Below are 17,009 nucleotides of genomic sequence, written 5' to 3'. Positions count from 1 at the left end.
CTTCACTGTCTCTACTTGTAGATATAGTAGACACAGATAGTACTTCCTCTCTATTTTTCCTTGTAAATCATGTAGGCAAAGATAGTACTGCCTTCTTTTAGCATTAATGTGAATAAAGCATGTACAGATAGTTCTGCCTCCTTGTCCCTATCTATAAATTGTTTAGGTACAGATACTGTTTTTTTTTCCATGTAAATGATGAAGGTACAGATAGTACTACCTCCCTTTCTCTCTTTGTAAATGATGAAGGTACAAATAGTGCTACCTCCCTTTCTCGCCTTATAAATGATGAAAGTACAGATTGTACTACCTCCCTGTCTCGTCTTGTGAATAATGAAGGTACAGATAGTACTACCTCCCTGTTTCGTCTTGTGAATAATGAAGGTACAGATAGTACTACCTCCCTGTCTCGTCTTGTGAATAATGAAGGTACAGATAGTACTACCTCCCTGTTTCGTCTTGTGAATAATGAAGGTACAGATAGTACTACCTCCCTGTCTCGTCTTGTGAATAATGAAGGTACAGATAGTACTACCTCCCTGTTTCGTCTTGTGAATAATGAAGGTACAGATAGTACTATCTCCCTGTCTCGTCTTGTGAATGATGAAGGTACAGATAGTACTACCTCCCTGTTTCTCCTTGTGAATGATGAAGGTACAGATAGTACTACCTCCCTGTCTCGTCTTGTAAATGATGTAGACCCGGGACATGACTGTGACTGGTTACTCCTTTCCATCTGTTGATGACTCTATATATTACTATTGAGTTCTTGCTATATTCTGTTGCCTAATATCAGTGATGTTTTCGGTGTTATAGGAGAGATCTGCCCCTGCTGCTGTTGAAAATATCATGGATGAAATAGGTAAGTAAAGTATATGGCTATTACATAAAGGATTGTTTGCGGTTTTATTTTGGTATCGCTCATTCATAATTGGGAACTTTGGTGCCAATCTGTCCATTAGGTCACATCTCACCGCTCAGGTGATTTATTAAAATGGTTTAAAAGCTGCGAAAATAGGCCACGAGAATCGCCATATTGTAATCCGTGGGGCAGATGTATTATTCTTGTCTTAGTTGCCCCTAGCAACCAATCACAGCGCAGCTTTCATTTCTCAGGAGCAGAATATAGAATGAAATCTGATCTGTGATTGGTTGATCAGACCGATGCAAAACAGCCATGAAAATAATGGACCAGTTTTACGGCCTTGGTCAACTAAGAAGCCTTAGATCACACAACAGTAAAAAATAGCCGTAGGGAATAAAGTCTATGGCTTTACACCGTATTCGAGTTTTACTTGTGGCGGATTTACCGGCCTATACTTCATTTCGGGAGAGGGACTCGTGGGCCCCTTGCAGATGACCATGGGCTGGGTCAATGGGCTATCCGGGTTTTCCCCCAGGTTAAAACTTTCTCTTGCAATGAGACATACTAATGTGTAAGGCCTCGTTCACATCTGCATCAGCAATCCATTCGGGGAGGTCCCCATGCGGATTACCGAACGCATTGGCAGGCGCTGTGCAGTAAAAGCACACGGACCCCATAGACTATAATGGGGTCCGTGTGCGTTCCGCAGGGTCTCCGCACGAGTCATGCGGACAGGAAAGTAGATTGTGAACTACTTTTCTGTCCGCATGTTCCGTGCAGAGACTGTGCGGAAAACACATGGACCCCATTATAGTCTATGGGGTCCGTGTGCTTTCACTGTACACCGCTTGTCAATGCGTTCGGTAGTCTGTTCAGGGGGGTTGCCATGTGGACTCCTCCGAACAGATTACCGACGCAGATGTGAACCGGGCCTAACGTCTTAGGATATTCTGTATATGAGTATTCAGTCACACAGTGCAGGGAAAAAATGCATTGTAAAAAATGCAAGTAGTTTTGATGTGATTTTGGTGCAATGTTTGATTTTACAGGAGCAACATGTTAAATAAATGTGTAAAATAAAAAAAAAAATGCAGCACAAACTATTTTTTCGTGTAGTAAACTGCACTATGTGAATGCACCCTGTAATTCAGCCACAATTTAATGTCAGTATTATGCCCCCAAGCCCAAAAAACAGTTCCATCATTGTCCCCGGGTTGTCTGGTATTGCAGTTCGCAACTGTTCACTTTGGATATCTACCATTCCCAATGAACATGGCGGATTCGGTCAGTGGATAAACATATGTTCTTACATCTGGAAGGACACCAAAGTCTTCAAGTACCTGAAATGTTCTTCTGTTTTTCTAGAACAAGCTGTGCAGGAGACTGTGGAACCAGATTACTACGCCAGACGTAGGCAGGAAAGGGCAGCAGCTCGGTCAAGGCAATGGCAAGTGAAAAATATGAACCTGTTGTGACCTTACGCTAAGGCTGAGGGCCCTGGTGCAGAAACGCACGTTGAAGATTTTGCTGTAGTTTTTTGAGCCGAAGCTAACAATGGCTACAAAAGGAATGGGAGAAATATAGGAATCTCTTCTAGCTTCAGCTCAAAAAAAACAAAACAAAAAAAAACACTGCGTCTCCGCAACATGGGGGCTTAGTTGTGCCCACCATGACCTGTATACATTGATCTAAAGAAACTTGTATGTTCAAGGGGCCTCTTATGGGAATGCAAAATATCTCTACGTGCACCCAGTTTTGTCAACCGATGCAGAGCAATAATAAAGACAGTGATGTCATAGTAAAGAAATAATAAACGCTGTGATGTCACACCTTAGATGATGTCTTCAAATTAATAGTGTTTTCTTTGGCAGGGCTGAGACGGAGGGTATGTGAGGAGATCTGACCGCCTGGTAAGTACAGATACTGTATGGCCATATTGTTTATAGAGTGTCCTATAGCCACTAAGTCCATGTTCTCCTCTGTGTCAGGTCTGACTGTAATCATTCAGAGCCGTCAATCTGAGGCCTTCACAGGGTGATCGCAGCAAAAGTGGGAATAGCCTTGTCAAGGAGCCTGGCCTTTATAAAAGGGCACAGCTAAATATATCCAGACCCCATATAATAATATCTGACCCCGGATTGTTATTGCTTAAGTGAAATAAACAGCGCCATTTTTATTTACCCCATCTAGTGATCACTATATAGACTTTGACCGTTTTATGATATGGCCGATGTTTCTGTGTTACTTCCCATGTGTTGTGGGGATCATCTAATAAACTGTATGAGGCTACCTTCACTTCTGCGATGGGGTATCCATTATTAGGACCAGAACAACGGACACACAAACCATTCAAATTGTAGATGTATATGGAGTCCAACAGACCCCATTGACTGTAATGGAACGTGTCACGCATGCGGAACTTTTTCGTCTGGTGGACACCGAAGCCTTATTAAATGGGGTCTCTAGTCATTTTTTTTTAGTAATATTCCAAAAAAATCTAAAAAAATATATAAATTATTATTTATAAAAAAATTTTTTATAAATGATCAAATATATTAATATTAAATATATATAATTTTATTTGATTTTTATTTTTGTGTTTTTTTTTTAAAATTTTTTTGTCATATCATTAATATTTTATTCCTGGAAACCAGAGCAAGCACGTATTAATTTCCATGAATCATTATATAACCTTGTCTTTGCGTCTTCAGATTATCTGTGAAGTTCCCCTTGGTGTCTAGGCAGCCTTCTCATTGTTCGTGTTCTTCCTCTATCTTATACAGAGTCTGCCGTGGAGTTTACCAAAACCGAATCCCACATCCTGCTGACCACTGGTCACACTGATGCAGACGTCAGAATCCTCAGCCGGCACTACACATGGTCACTGCAGTGTATATACATCGCTTGTAACCATCTGTCATGTGGATTAAAGGCTTCATGGTGCATTTATTGGATTGTTGCATGGTTTATCACTACAGCAATGTTGAAATTAGAAATAAAACAGCGCCGCTCTAGAGGGTGAGTCAGGTATTGCGGCTCAGATATTTGCATACGTAAGTCAGGGAGGCAATTCCAGACGCAGCCTATGGACAATTTCTATAAAAACTGTCATTTGTTTTGCAGCGTTTTTATATACAGCTCTTTAGCCTGAACACAAATGGTTAATATGAGATGGGTTCTCCATAAACCTATTAAAGGGAATGTGTCGCCATTTTTTAAAACCAGGTAAAGTAATCTATCACTTTTTTCTGATCTGATTGAAGATTCTCTGTAGATTACTATGGGGGCAGCCATCTTGCCATTTAGTGAGATGCTTGACAGCATAGTCATAGGGAACCATAGTCTGGAGCCGACTCATTGCATGGAGAGGGAGGAGATAAGCTGTGACATCATCTATTGTCGGTAGTGATGTAAAGATGAGTCAGTGGTGTTATCTATAGAGGTGTTATCTTCTATTGTAATCCTGTAAGTGAGATGAACGTGCCTACGGAATTGTTATTCTATTATTGAGCTTAGAGGTAAGAGTGCAAATTGAAGGACTAAGAACTTCATTCATTCTTTCTGTAAAATATCATAATTCGTGAAAAATACATAACATGAAAACTCTAGCTTTTTTTTTTCTGATGACACATTCCCTTTAAGTGCATTAGATGTGTAGTTGTCCCGGAGTTATATACAGCCCCAAGAGATTCTCTGTATATTGTTATGTGGACCCATAGACTTGTCTGTCTCCTGACTACACCCCTGCTTGTAAATACACGGATTTGGGATTTTTTTGGTTTAGTGCAGTGACCATGGACCTCATTGATAAGACTAAAAAAAAAGCAAATATAAAAGTCTTAACGTAAGTGTGTATAAGTTTACCAGAAAGTGTGATATTGGGAAAAAATTCCAAAAGAATCAGTGGAGCGCCCCCGCAGGACAGGAGTTGGTGGTGTTGGTGAAAGGTCCCCTTTAAAGCAAGTCTACCACCATGAACATCTCTTATAGGGGCAGTTACTGACGTCCTTGTGTGTCACAGTGCAATCTCACGTTCTGTCCATGTGCAGATTTAGCAGTTTGGTGCAGCCAAGTCGTGAACGCATTCGCCGCAACATCTATTTGTGCCTGTGGTCACCGCACTTTGGGACCCGTCAGTCTTTAGCTTAGGGTATGGAGTGGAGTCCTAGTGATTTTGGTGGTGGTACACTCCATTTAAGGAAGAAGAAATGAAAAGCGGTGTGGTGGTCTTGAAGGAGGGAGGGGGGAAGGGTCCGTTTTAATTTTGTGTTATTTAATTTTTTTCTCTCTAAGGGTAAATGAAACCCCTTTCAGTGTAATATGAAGATACCAGTCAGTTTAAAGGGGTTATCCAGGGGACGCGTCAACACTTATTTCCTCTGGGGGTTCCAACGAGATGTGGGCCGGTTCCGACCCTGGGTCACGTGATTGAATCCAGCAGCCAGACCCAAGCCCCCTCCCTCCATGATTGTGGATACTATTATAATGGTATAGTCTGCCTACCTGTCTAGCTACTTGTGAGCCCAAGAGAAGAGGTCGGAGATGGGGTCATCTCAAGGGGGCTGGGTGTTGGTTGCGTTCACAGGATCCAGCCTGCAACACCTGAGTTCAGTGCAAAACACATATGCTTTCTGGAAAGTTCTTGATTATTTTTGGTCCTTTACAATAACTTCTCTTGAGAATAAATAACCTTTTACGTTATGTGTTGCTCATTATTGTGTAACTTCTCTACCAAATCTATGTCCTCACTGCAGACCGGATACCACACAATCCTATATACATCAGCGCTATTTATCTGTGAAGTGAGTTCAGGCAGTTTACAGCTCACAAAATGGGCTCCAAATAGATAAAGGAGAATATATTTTGCGCCTGCACCACTTATAGTTAGTTACAGGAGCGCGCCTTGTATGCATTGTGAGAACAGATAGATTGCTCATGTATGTATTCCATCTGTAGTATATGACTGACACCCATACTTACTCATTGGTACTCATAGGACTATGACAGCCGTCAAATCCACCAGTCCTTCTCATATAAAAGACACATTGGCACGGGTGGCATAGACCACTATTTAGCTAGTAACTTGTGCATGACGTCATTCCCAATTAGAATTTTTCATTTCCCTTTTCTTCTCCATTTGGCCCTGACCATCGTGGCGTTTGCTGCAAGTATGGCCCGGGGTATAGCTATAGGGGTGCAGAGGTAGCAGACCTGAAACAGCCATGACGTATAAGGAACAGGGATGTGAAGTCGGTAGGAGAAACCTCCTTCTCTGACTCCATGGTCAGACAGAAGTAGTAGAGATCCTCTAATTCATTAAAAATCTAGTGATTGATTCCTATGAAAGCAAATATGTAACAAACTAGAGATCTAAGTTATATGATAATATTAATAATTGTAGCCTAAGCCTTGTAACAAGAAACTTGTCCCCTCCTAGATTTTCCACCATTCCCTGTGAGTGGGATTATAGAAAAGTGGAAGCATTTAGGAACCACAGATATGAAGTGGAGGCAGAGCATGTAAAGTTACAGAGTGGGGGCGCCACTGAGGTGCATAGTGCAGAAAAGTCACCAATTTATGCTGAGTCCAAATCTGCTCTGGCATCAACATCAGCACAAAATCTGTGCCAGCTGGGAGGTTTATGGTATGAGTGTCCAGCACACCAGCATTACATCACCGAGTACAACGCCAAGCATCGGCTGGGGTGGAGTAAAGCTCAATGTCACCACTGGAACAATGGAGGGGTGATCTGTGGAGGGTTGGATCAGACGTCTCTATCTGATGGACCGGTTCAGGTTTGGTGAATGCCCAGAGAACGTTACCTGTCTAACAACAACAATGCGATGGAGTCGTTTATCAAGGGTTGGCCTAGGCCCCTTAGTTCCAGTGCTAAGACATGGCACAGACATCCTCTAAAATCATGTATAGAAAGTTTTCTCAAAAAGAGCAGAAGCTCTATCTTATTGCCTATGGATTTGGAATGGGATATCATTAAAGCTCCTGTAAGTGTCCCAATGCTTATATACGAGTGACCTCACATAAGAGGCCTCATTGACTGGTATTGCTGTGATTGTTATTGTTTGTATATTGAAAAGTTCCATCAAGAACTGGGCAAGGAGGTTGTTCCCGCCACCATCTTGGAGAACTAAGCCCAGATCTTCTGTGGATGTTGCTTGCTCCAATCCCTCTGTCTCTTCATGTCATCCCAGACAGACTGGATGGTGAGCTCAGGGCTATATCTGCGGGGGCCGGATCATCCCTTCCAGGACTTCTCCTCCAAAGAGCAAAGGTCACCCTCAAATATTGATGAGATTTACGTTTCTCTTTTCATCATTGGCGTCATTTTGTTAATTAAAAAAAGCATACGTACTGTGCAGCATTATTCCGCACCTGCCTAAATTTTATGCTCAGCACTATATGTTAATAGTGGCCCTGTCTGCTTATACACGTAACTTTCTAACCTGAATGATTCCTATTATGTATAATAACGAAAAAGCTCTGAGACACTTCGGAGCCTCATTCCTTTCCTTATATTACAGATATGTTCATTTATGTGTATTCTTAGTTTGCTTCCCGTGTGGCCTGCGTTCCAAAAACCCTCAAGTACATTCCAGACTACATTGTAACTATTACAATTAACCATTTCCTTTGTGTTTCCACTCAAACTAAAAAAAAGGTATCTTTTGTAGGTTTAGGTGTACAACTATTTGCCACATTTTACTATCTCTTAAAGGGAATAACCTATTTTTCCTAAGTTTATATGTCAACTATCTTTTAAAGAATTTTTGATGATATTTTTAGAGTTCATGCAATTTTCACTCCTACCACTAAGCCTAATAATAACCTGACACTTGCCAATGCTGTAGTGGTTTGCTTTGCATCAGCCACCTCATTTACATCACAGACAATAGAAGATAACAACTCTATAGAGAACACCACTGACCCATCATTACATCACTAATGACAATAGATGATGTCACGGCTCATCTACTCCTCCCCCGCATAGGGCATGTCTAGAAACCCCTCCCATAGACCCCAATGAGTCAGCTCTAAACACTTCAGGGACGTATTTTTCCAAATAAGCATAATTTTTTTAAGCAAAATGACAAAGGTTGTCCAGCTTCATCTCTTGGGAATATACCGTAATTACGAAGAGGTCGATTATTTTTCTTTTCTTTTTTTTTCAATTTTATTCCAACTTTTTTTTTTGCCATTTTTGTGTCATTTTTAATTTCACCACTTTTGTAACCTTTTTTTGACATCTACACTATTGAAATTGAAATCTTAAAATTAATAAGTTTGTCCTTGCTGCTCTAAGGTAGCCATAACCTGGCACAGAAAATGAATAACTTATCTATGTTACCATGTGAATACCAATGTGTTACAAATTAACTTTGTAGTCTGTGTCGCTGTCTACTGATACATTAACAGAGTGGCATCTTCTTGACCACAACGATGGATCATGTCAGCATTTTGTGTAAATGTTTGCACCGGGTGTGGAAAGTTGATGATTCCTTTACTGTAAAAGAAAAAATATATATCCTTGTACCGTGTTAGCCAGTGGATATGAAATGAAAGAAATTTTCTGAGAGAAGTCCTCAGTAGTTGATACCTTTTTTAATGGCTAACTCAAAAAGTTTTTTGATGACATATCGAGCTTTCGGGACTACTATAAAGGTCCCTTCATCAGGATGGTATAACACAATGTCTGAAGGTAGGCATATACCGTATATACAGAGAAATGGAGTGTTAGATGCAAAATAGATGGAAAACAGAACATAAACAGTTTAAAAAAAAAAAACACATATATATCAGTTCGCAGGAAAGTTCTCTGGGTTTATGGCTTCTTTGATCAGTGACGTGGTGTCTAGTGGTTATAAAAGGCCATAAAACCCTGGGCCCTGTTTAAACCCAGAGAACTTTCCTGCGAACTGATATATACAGTCCTATGAAAAAGTTTGGGCACCCCTATTAATCTTAATCATTTTTAGTTCTAAATATTTTGGTGTTTGCAGCAGCCATTTCAGTTTGATATATCTAATAACTGATGGACACAGTAATATTTCAGGATTGAAATGAGGTTTATTGTACTAACAGAAAATGCGCAATATGCATTAAACCAAAATTTGACCGGTGCAAAAATATGGGCACCTCAACAGAAAAGTGACATTAATATTTAGTACATCCTCCTTTTGCAAAGATAACAGCCTCTAGTCGCTTCCTGTAGCTTTTAATCAGTTCCTGGATCCTGGATGAAGGTGTTTTGGACCATTTCTTTCTACAAAACAATTCAAGTTCAGTTAAGTTTGATGGTCGCCGAACATGGACAGCCCGCTCTCAAATGATCTGAAAACAAAGATTGTTCAACATAGTTGTTCAGGGGAAGGATACAAAACGTTGTCTCAGAGATTTAACCTGTCAGTTTCCACTGTGAGGAACATAGTAAGGAAATGGAAGACCACAGGGACAGTTCTTGTTAAGCCCAGAAGTGGCAGGCCAAGAAAAATATCAGAAAGGCAGAGAAGAAGAATGGTGAGAACAGTCAAGGACAATCCACAGACCACCTCCAAAGAGCTGCAGCATCATCTTGCTGCAGATGGTGTCACTGTGCATCGGTCAACTATACAGCGCACTTTGCACAAATAGAAGCTGTATGGGAGAGTGATGAGAAAGAAGCCGTTTCTGCACGTACGCCACAAATAGAGTTGCCTGAGGTATGAAAAAGCACATTTGGAGAAGGCAGCTTCATTTTGGAAACAAAGATTGAGTTGTTTGGTTATAAAAAAAGGCGTTATGCATGGCGTCCAAAAAGAAACAGCATTCCAAGAAAAACACATGCTACCCACTGTAAAATTTGGTGGAGGTTCCATCATGCTTTGGGGCTGTGTGGCCAATGCCGGCATTGGGAATCTTGTTAAAGTTGAGAGTCGCATGGATTCCACTCAGTATCAGCAGATTCTTGAGAATAATGTTCAAGAATCAGTGACGAAGTTGAAGTTACGCCGGGGATGGATATTTCAGCAAGACAATGATCCAAAACACCGCTCCAAATCCTCAGGCATTCATGCAGAGGAACAATTACAATGTTCTGGAATGGCCATCCCAGTCCCCAGACCTGAATATCATTGAACATCTGTGGGATGATTTGAAGCGGGCTGTCCATGCTCGGCGACCATCAAACTTAACTGAACTTGAATTGTTTGTCCAAAATACCTTTATCCAGGATCCAGGAACTGATTAAAAGCTATAGGAGGCGACTAGAGGCTGTTATCTTTGCAAAAGGAGGATCTACTAAATATTAATGTCACTTTTCTGTTGAGGTGCCCATACTTTTGCACCGGTCAAATTTTGGTTTAATGCATATTGCACATTTTCTGTTAGTACAATAAACCTCATTTCAATCCTGAAATATTACTGTGTCCATCAGTTATTAGATATATCAAACTGAAATGGCTGTTGCAAATACCAAAATACTTAGAACTAAAAATGATTAAGATTAATAGGGGTGCCCAAACTTTTTCATAGGACTGTATGTGTGGTTTTTTTTTAAACTGTTTATGTTCTGTTTTCCATCTATTTTGCATCTAACACTCCATTTCTCTGTATATATATGCCTACCTTCAGACATTGTGTTATACCATCCTGATGAAGGGACCTTTATAGTAGTCCCGAAAGCTCGATATGTCATCAAAAAACTTTTTGAGTTAGCCATTAAAAAAGGTATCAACTACTGAGGACTTCTCTCAGAAAATTTCTTTCGATTCCTTTACTGTCACTTCCAGGACATGTGACAGTGACATGATGGCAAAACAAAGTAATCAGTACGATCATCCTAGTGTGTGATGTGGACATGGCTGTAAGGAGTGAAACTGATTCCATTCACTCAATCTTGCCTCACTTTCCGTTCAGGTTTGAGTACAAATCACAGCACAACACCCCAGACAGGGCCCCATTAACCATAGGGCCATTGGTGCACTTGTACAGGGACCCATGGTAGCTGCAGGACCCCTTTGGACAGTCCTAGACAGGTCCTGCCATGCAGGGCAGTGGTCTGGGCTGCCCCAACTCAGCAGTGTCTGGTGGAAGACAGTGGTGACAGCCGTTCACTCCCCAGAGTCCTAGGAGAAGAAAGGACAATGTAGTGATATTAGTTACATTGTGTCTGTTGCTCCTTAAAGACTCCAGGACCCGAGAGAGCAGTAGAAAGGGAAAAGTGAATATTAAGGTTTGGTTTTTTTTTCTTTGACATATACTGTGGGAGAACTTAGGGGGACAGGAAGCTGTGGGGGCAACCTGGGGGGGAGGGACATGACATTGTAGGGGCAACCTGGGGGGAGGGACATGACATTGTAGGGGCAACCTGGGGGGGACATGACATTGTAGGGGCAACCTACAATGGGGGGGGGGGACATGAAACTGTGGACGTAACCTGGGGGTTGAGTGAACATGACACTGTGGAGCAACCTGAGGGGGACATGAAACTGTGGGAGCAACCTGGAAGGGGACATCATAGGGGCATTATATTGTATGGGTCAACTCGGGAGGCAACTCGGGATCCCTTCATTGGGATCTCCCAATGAAGTCAATGGAAACTGAAGATAACCAAGCACTGGACTGATCTTCTCTATGGCAGTCCCATTGGATGAATGGAGTGGTAGTGTCCTCGCTCGTTGCATTAGGAAGCTCATTGTTCTCCAAAAATACATCCCTGTGAGAGCCACTAAGGGGCATTATACTCTGTGGGACCATTGAGGGGGCATTATAATTTGTGCAGGTCACCTATTTCTAAGTGGTGGTGATGGGGAAGACCCACTTATGAAACCTTTGCACAGGGCCAAACCAATGACTTAAATGGCCCTGACCCCAGATACATGCTACCTCCACCTGTCAAAATTATGCACTTGACAGGAAACCCCAAAATTTGCAAAAGTGATCTCAAGTCAAGGTTTAAACATTCTAGAAAAGCCATGGACACGTTAGTGCATACAGTAACTAAACATACTAGAGTCTAAACCCCCACATTAAAATGGGAAAAACTCTCATCAATCGTAGTCTCCAGACTATGTGGACGACCTGTGCTTGTCCAGAACAGTATTTCTACCTGGATGAGCACGTCGTCCTAATCAGCATGCGGTTAATATAAAAAGGTACAGTGCTTATACAAAAAAAAAAAGCAACAAAAAAAAGCTTTCACAACTATAGTCTTTTCTGCTTCTTTAAGCTTGAGAAAGGCTACCGTATGGACCGAAACATTGCATTGGAATAAAAGTGATTAATTGAAGCTGCTGCTTTGGGCGCTGCCTTTTTATGGTTTTTCTATGTAACTATGTAAGTGCAAGACTAAGCTTGTTTTTGTAATGAATTGTAAACCAGTGAGGTTCCCCAGAGCTCTGTGCAGAGAGCACATACCTATGAACGTAGTGAACCCTGGTTATTTTTGCATTGTGTTTTGGGCGTAGCATGCTTTACAGCTAGTGAGCGGATCACCTGAGAAGCTCTGACATCGAAGGAGCTCTGGATATCTGATGATACCATTGTGGAGGGACGGAGCTAAAGAGTGACGCCAAAACAAAGCAGGAGCCTATAGGAGAGGAGATCCCGAAGTGACAGTAGCAGGAGCGCTGAGCAGGTTTGACTACAAGCAGAGCAATTCCCTTGTATCGAGGTATATACTTATCAGATATAGACAGGACAGGTGATAAGTCTGATTTTTAATGGTCTGATCTCTGGGATCTCCCAATGAAGTCAATGGGAAGTGAAGATAACCAAGCACTGGCCTGACCTTTTCTATGGCAGTCCCATTGGATGAATGGAGTGGTAGTGTCCTCGCTCGTTGCATGAGGAAGCTCATTGTTCTCCAAGATTTTTTATTTGACTGTGTTTTTATCAGTTTGTGAAAAGTTGGGGGCACCTTGTAAATCCTTTATCTGAATTATCATCCTCTTTTTCATTCTCAGCACAATGGCCACCACCAGTCATTGACCACCGTCCACTCTGCACAATGTACAAACAACTCTATACATTGTGCAGAGCCCCGGCCATGTCCTTACCGCTCAGCTCCTAGTCACTACACAGTATGTAAAGCTGTCTGATATTTCTGATATTTCCAGCCAACCCTGGTGGGATCTGCCAGAAATCCAATGTCTGCCTTGTGTAAAGCTGACGCTTACCAAAACAGAAATGACCAGATAAAGTCTCCTGTATAAGATGGACAAGAGAGAGATCTTTCTTCTAAACTTTTTACACCTAATGTTGTAACCATGACAAGGGGATATCGTCCACCTATAGAAGAAAGAAGGTTTCACAATGGTCATAGACAGGGATAATTACTGTAAGAGCAGAGAGGGTATGAAACGCGTTGCCACAACATACTGTGATGGTTGATTCATTGTACAAGATCAAGATGAATGACTTAGGTTGGGTTCACATCTGCGTCAAAGTCTGCATTGGAGTCTATGCTGCAGAAACCAAAGTATATCATCAGAGAGAAAAGTCTTGTATGGTTTCCGTATAGCAATGGAAAACTGATGGACACGTGTCATACCCCATTATAGTCTATGGGGTCCGTGGGTATCTGCTGTTGTAGTGGGCCAGCTCTCAGTTGTTCAGATTCCTGGACCCAAACAACAGAGAGTCCAGCACAGGAGTCTAGCCATTCTTGGAAAATATCATATAATAAGTTATAGGTTCCAGATTTCTGGTCCAGGGATTTATGTGGAACTGGGAAGGAATTGGAGCAATTGGCGTCCACAAAATGGACTTTTTGCCTTCATTTGTATCAGGTTAGACTTTATTTTAAACCTATCAACTATGTAACCATGTAAAATCTGTATAGTATCCAAATATCCCTAACAACAGCGTACAGTCCTATGAAAAAGTTTGGGCACCCCTATTAATCTTAATCATTTTTAGTTCTAAATATTTTGGTGTTTGCAGCAGCCATTTCAGTTTGATATATCTAATAACTGATGGACACAGTAATATTTCAGGATTGAAATGAGGTTTATTGTACTAACAGAAAATGCGCAATATGCATTAAACCAAAATTTGACCGGTGCAAAAATATGGGCACCTGAACAGAAAAGTGACATTAATATTTAGTACATCCTCCTTTTGCAAAGATAACAGCCTCTAGTCGCTTCCTGTAGCTTTTAATCAGTTCCTGGATCCTGGATAAAGGTATTTTGGACCATTTCTTTCTACAAAACAATTCAAGTTCAGTTCAGTTTGATGGTCGCCGAACATGGACAGCCCGCTCTCAAATGATCTGAAAACAAAGATTGTTCAACATAGTTGTTCAGGGGAAGGATACAAAACGTTGTCTCAGAGATTTAACCTGTCAGTTTCCACTGTGAGGAACATAGTAAGGAAATGGAAGACCACAGGGACAGTTCTTGTTAAGCCCAGAAGTGGCAGGCCAAGAAAAATATCAGAAAGGCAGAGAAGAAGAATGGTGAGAACAGTCAAGGACAATCCACAGACCACCTCCAAAGAGCTGCAGCATCATCTTGCTGCAGATGGTGTCACTGTGCATCAGTCAGCAATACAGCGCACTTTGCACAAGGGGAAGCTGTATGGGAGAGTGATGAGAAAGAAGCCGTTTCTGCACGTACGCCACAAATAGAGTTGCCTGAGGTATGCAAAAGCACATTTGGAGAAGCCAACTTCATTTTGGAAACAAAGATTGAGTTGTTTGGTCATACAAAAAGGCGTTATGCATGGCGTCCAAAAAGAAACAGCATTCCAAGAAAAACACATGCTACCCACTGTAAAATTTGGTGGAGGTTCCATCATGCTTTGGGGCTGTGTAGCCAATGCCGGCACCGGGAATCTTGTTAAAGTTGAGGGTCGCATGGATTCCACTCAGTATCAGCGGATTCTTGAGAATAATGTTCAAGAATCAGTGACGAAGTTGAAGTTACGCCGGGGATGGATATTTCAGCAAGACAATGATCCAAAACACCGCTCCAAATCCTCAGGCATTCATGCAGAGGAACAATGACAATGTTCTGGAATGGCCATCCCAGTCCCCAGACCTGAATATCATTGAACATCTGTGGGATGATTTGAAGCGGGCTGTCCATGCTCGGCCACCATCAAACTGAACTGAACGCGAATTGTTTGTCCAAAATACCTTTATCCAGGATCCAGGAACTGATTAAAAGCTACAGGAGGCGACTAGAGGCTGTTATCTTTGCAAAAGGAGGATCTACTAAATATTAATGTCACTTTTCTGTTGAGGTGCCCATACTTTTGCACCGGTCAAATTTTGGTTTAATGCATATTGCACATTTTCTGTTAGTACAATAAACCTCATTTCAATCCTGAAATATTACTGTGTCCATCAGTTATTAGATATATCAAACTGAAATGGCTGTTGCAAATACCAAAATATTTAGAACGAAAAATGATTAAGATTAATAGGGGTGCCCAAACTTTTTCATAGGACTGTATATGGATATAGTTCTGGGGCAGTAAATGTAATCATATGACCTCACCACTCTTGTTATTTGCCGTTAGATTGTGCCGGGGAGATCTGTGGACACGACTCGGGCCCTAGTTGGTGTGTTTTGCATGTGGTTGTAGTTCACTCTCAGCATCAACCTCATCTGGACTGCTGAGAACTTGGGTCTGTTAGAGAGAGTGGTCCATGATCGAAGGTGACCAATATGGCAATAGAGAACCAGTATAACCAAGCCTGAAAGTGTGCGGCCATATATGTCAGGAGAAACACAAGGCACCCCAGCCTATAAGTGAATGGCCTGATTCTATCATGGAGGAATAGATAGATAGATAGATAGATAGATAGATAGATAGATAGATAGGAGATAGATAGATAGATAGATAGATAGATAGATAGGAGATAGATAGATAGATAGATAGATAGATAGATAGGAGATAGATAGATAGATAGATAGATAGATAGGAGATAGACAGATAGATAGATAGATAGATAGATAGATAGATAGGAGATAGATAGATAGATAGATAGATAGATAGATAGGAGATGGATAGCTAGATAGATAGATAGATAGATAGATAGGAGATAGATAGATAGATAGATAGATAGATAGAAGATAGATAGATAGATAGATAGATAGGAGATGGATAGCTAGATAGATAGATAGATAGATAGATAGATAGATAAATAGATAAATAGATAGGAGATAGATAGATAGATAGATAGATAGATAGGAGATAGATAGATAGATAGATAGATAGATAGATAGATAGATAGGAGATAGATAGATAGATAGATAAATAGATAGGAGATAGATAGATAGATAGATAGATAGATAGATAGATAGATAGATAGATAGGAGATAGATAGATAGGAGATAGATAGCTAGATAGATAGATAGATAGATAGATAGATAGATAGAAGATAGATAAATAGATAGATAGATAGATAGATAGGAGATAGATAGATAGATAGATAGATAGATAGATAGATAGATAGGAGATAGATAGATAGATAGATAGATAGATAAATAGATAGGAGATAGATAGATAGATAGATAGATAGATAGATAGGAGATAGATAGATAAATAGATAGATAGGAGATAGATAGATAGATAGATAGATAGATAGATAGATGATAGATAGGAGATAGATAGATAGATAGATAGATAGATAGATAGGAGATAGATAGATAGATAGATAGATAGATAGATGATAGATAGGAGATAGATAGATAGATAGATAGATAGAAGATAGATAGATAGATAGATGATAGATAGGAGATAGATAGATAGATAGATAGATAGATAGATAGATAGATAGATAGGAGATAGATAGATAGATAGATAGATATTAGATAGATAAATAGATACAGTATATAGATATAAAATTCCACATTTTGAATAAGAATTCCATCTTTGTATCCATTTCTAGACTGTATGTTTTTCATATATACAGATGATTGGATACTATTTTCTGTAACACCCTTCGTTTCGGGCCAGTGGTCAGTGTTGGAGTAGATACAAAGGGTTAACCAGACTCCCACCAGCAGTGACCAACATCTGGTAGTGATCAGGCCTTCTCTCTACCCCCATCCCTAATCCCTTCAGTGGGGAAGGATCCTAAAACAGATCTTGGTGTTTTACAGCAACGTGTACATTAAAGGTTTCGGATTTCAGAGAA

This window comes from Leptodactylus fuscus, chromosome 8 (genome assembly GCF_031893055.1).
Source record: "Leptodactylus fuscus isolate aLepFus1 chromosome 8, aLepFus1.hap2, whole genome shotgun sequence".
NCBI lineage: Eukaryota > Metazoa > Chordata > Amphibia > Anura > Leptodactylidae > Leptodactylus > Leptodactylus fuscus.
Note: the sequence above shows the minus strand (reverse complement) of the source record.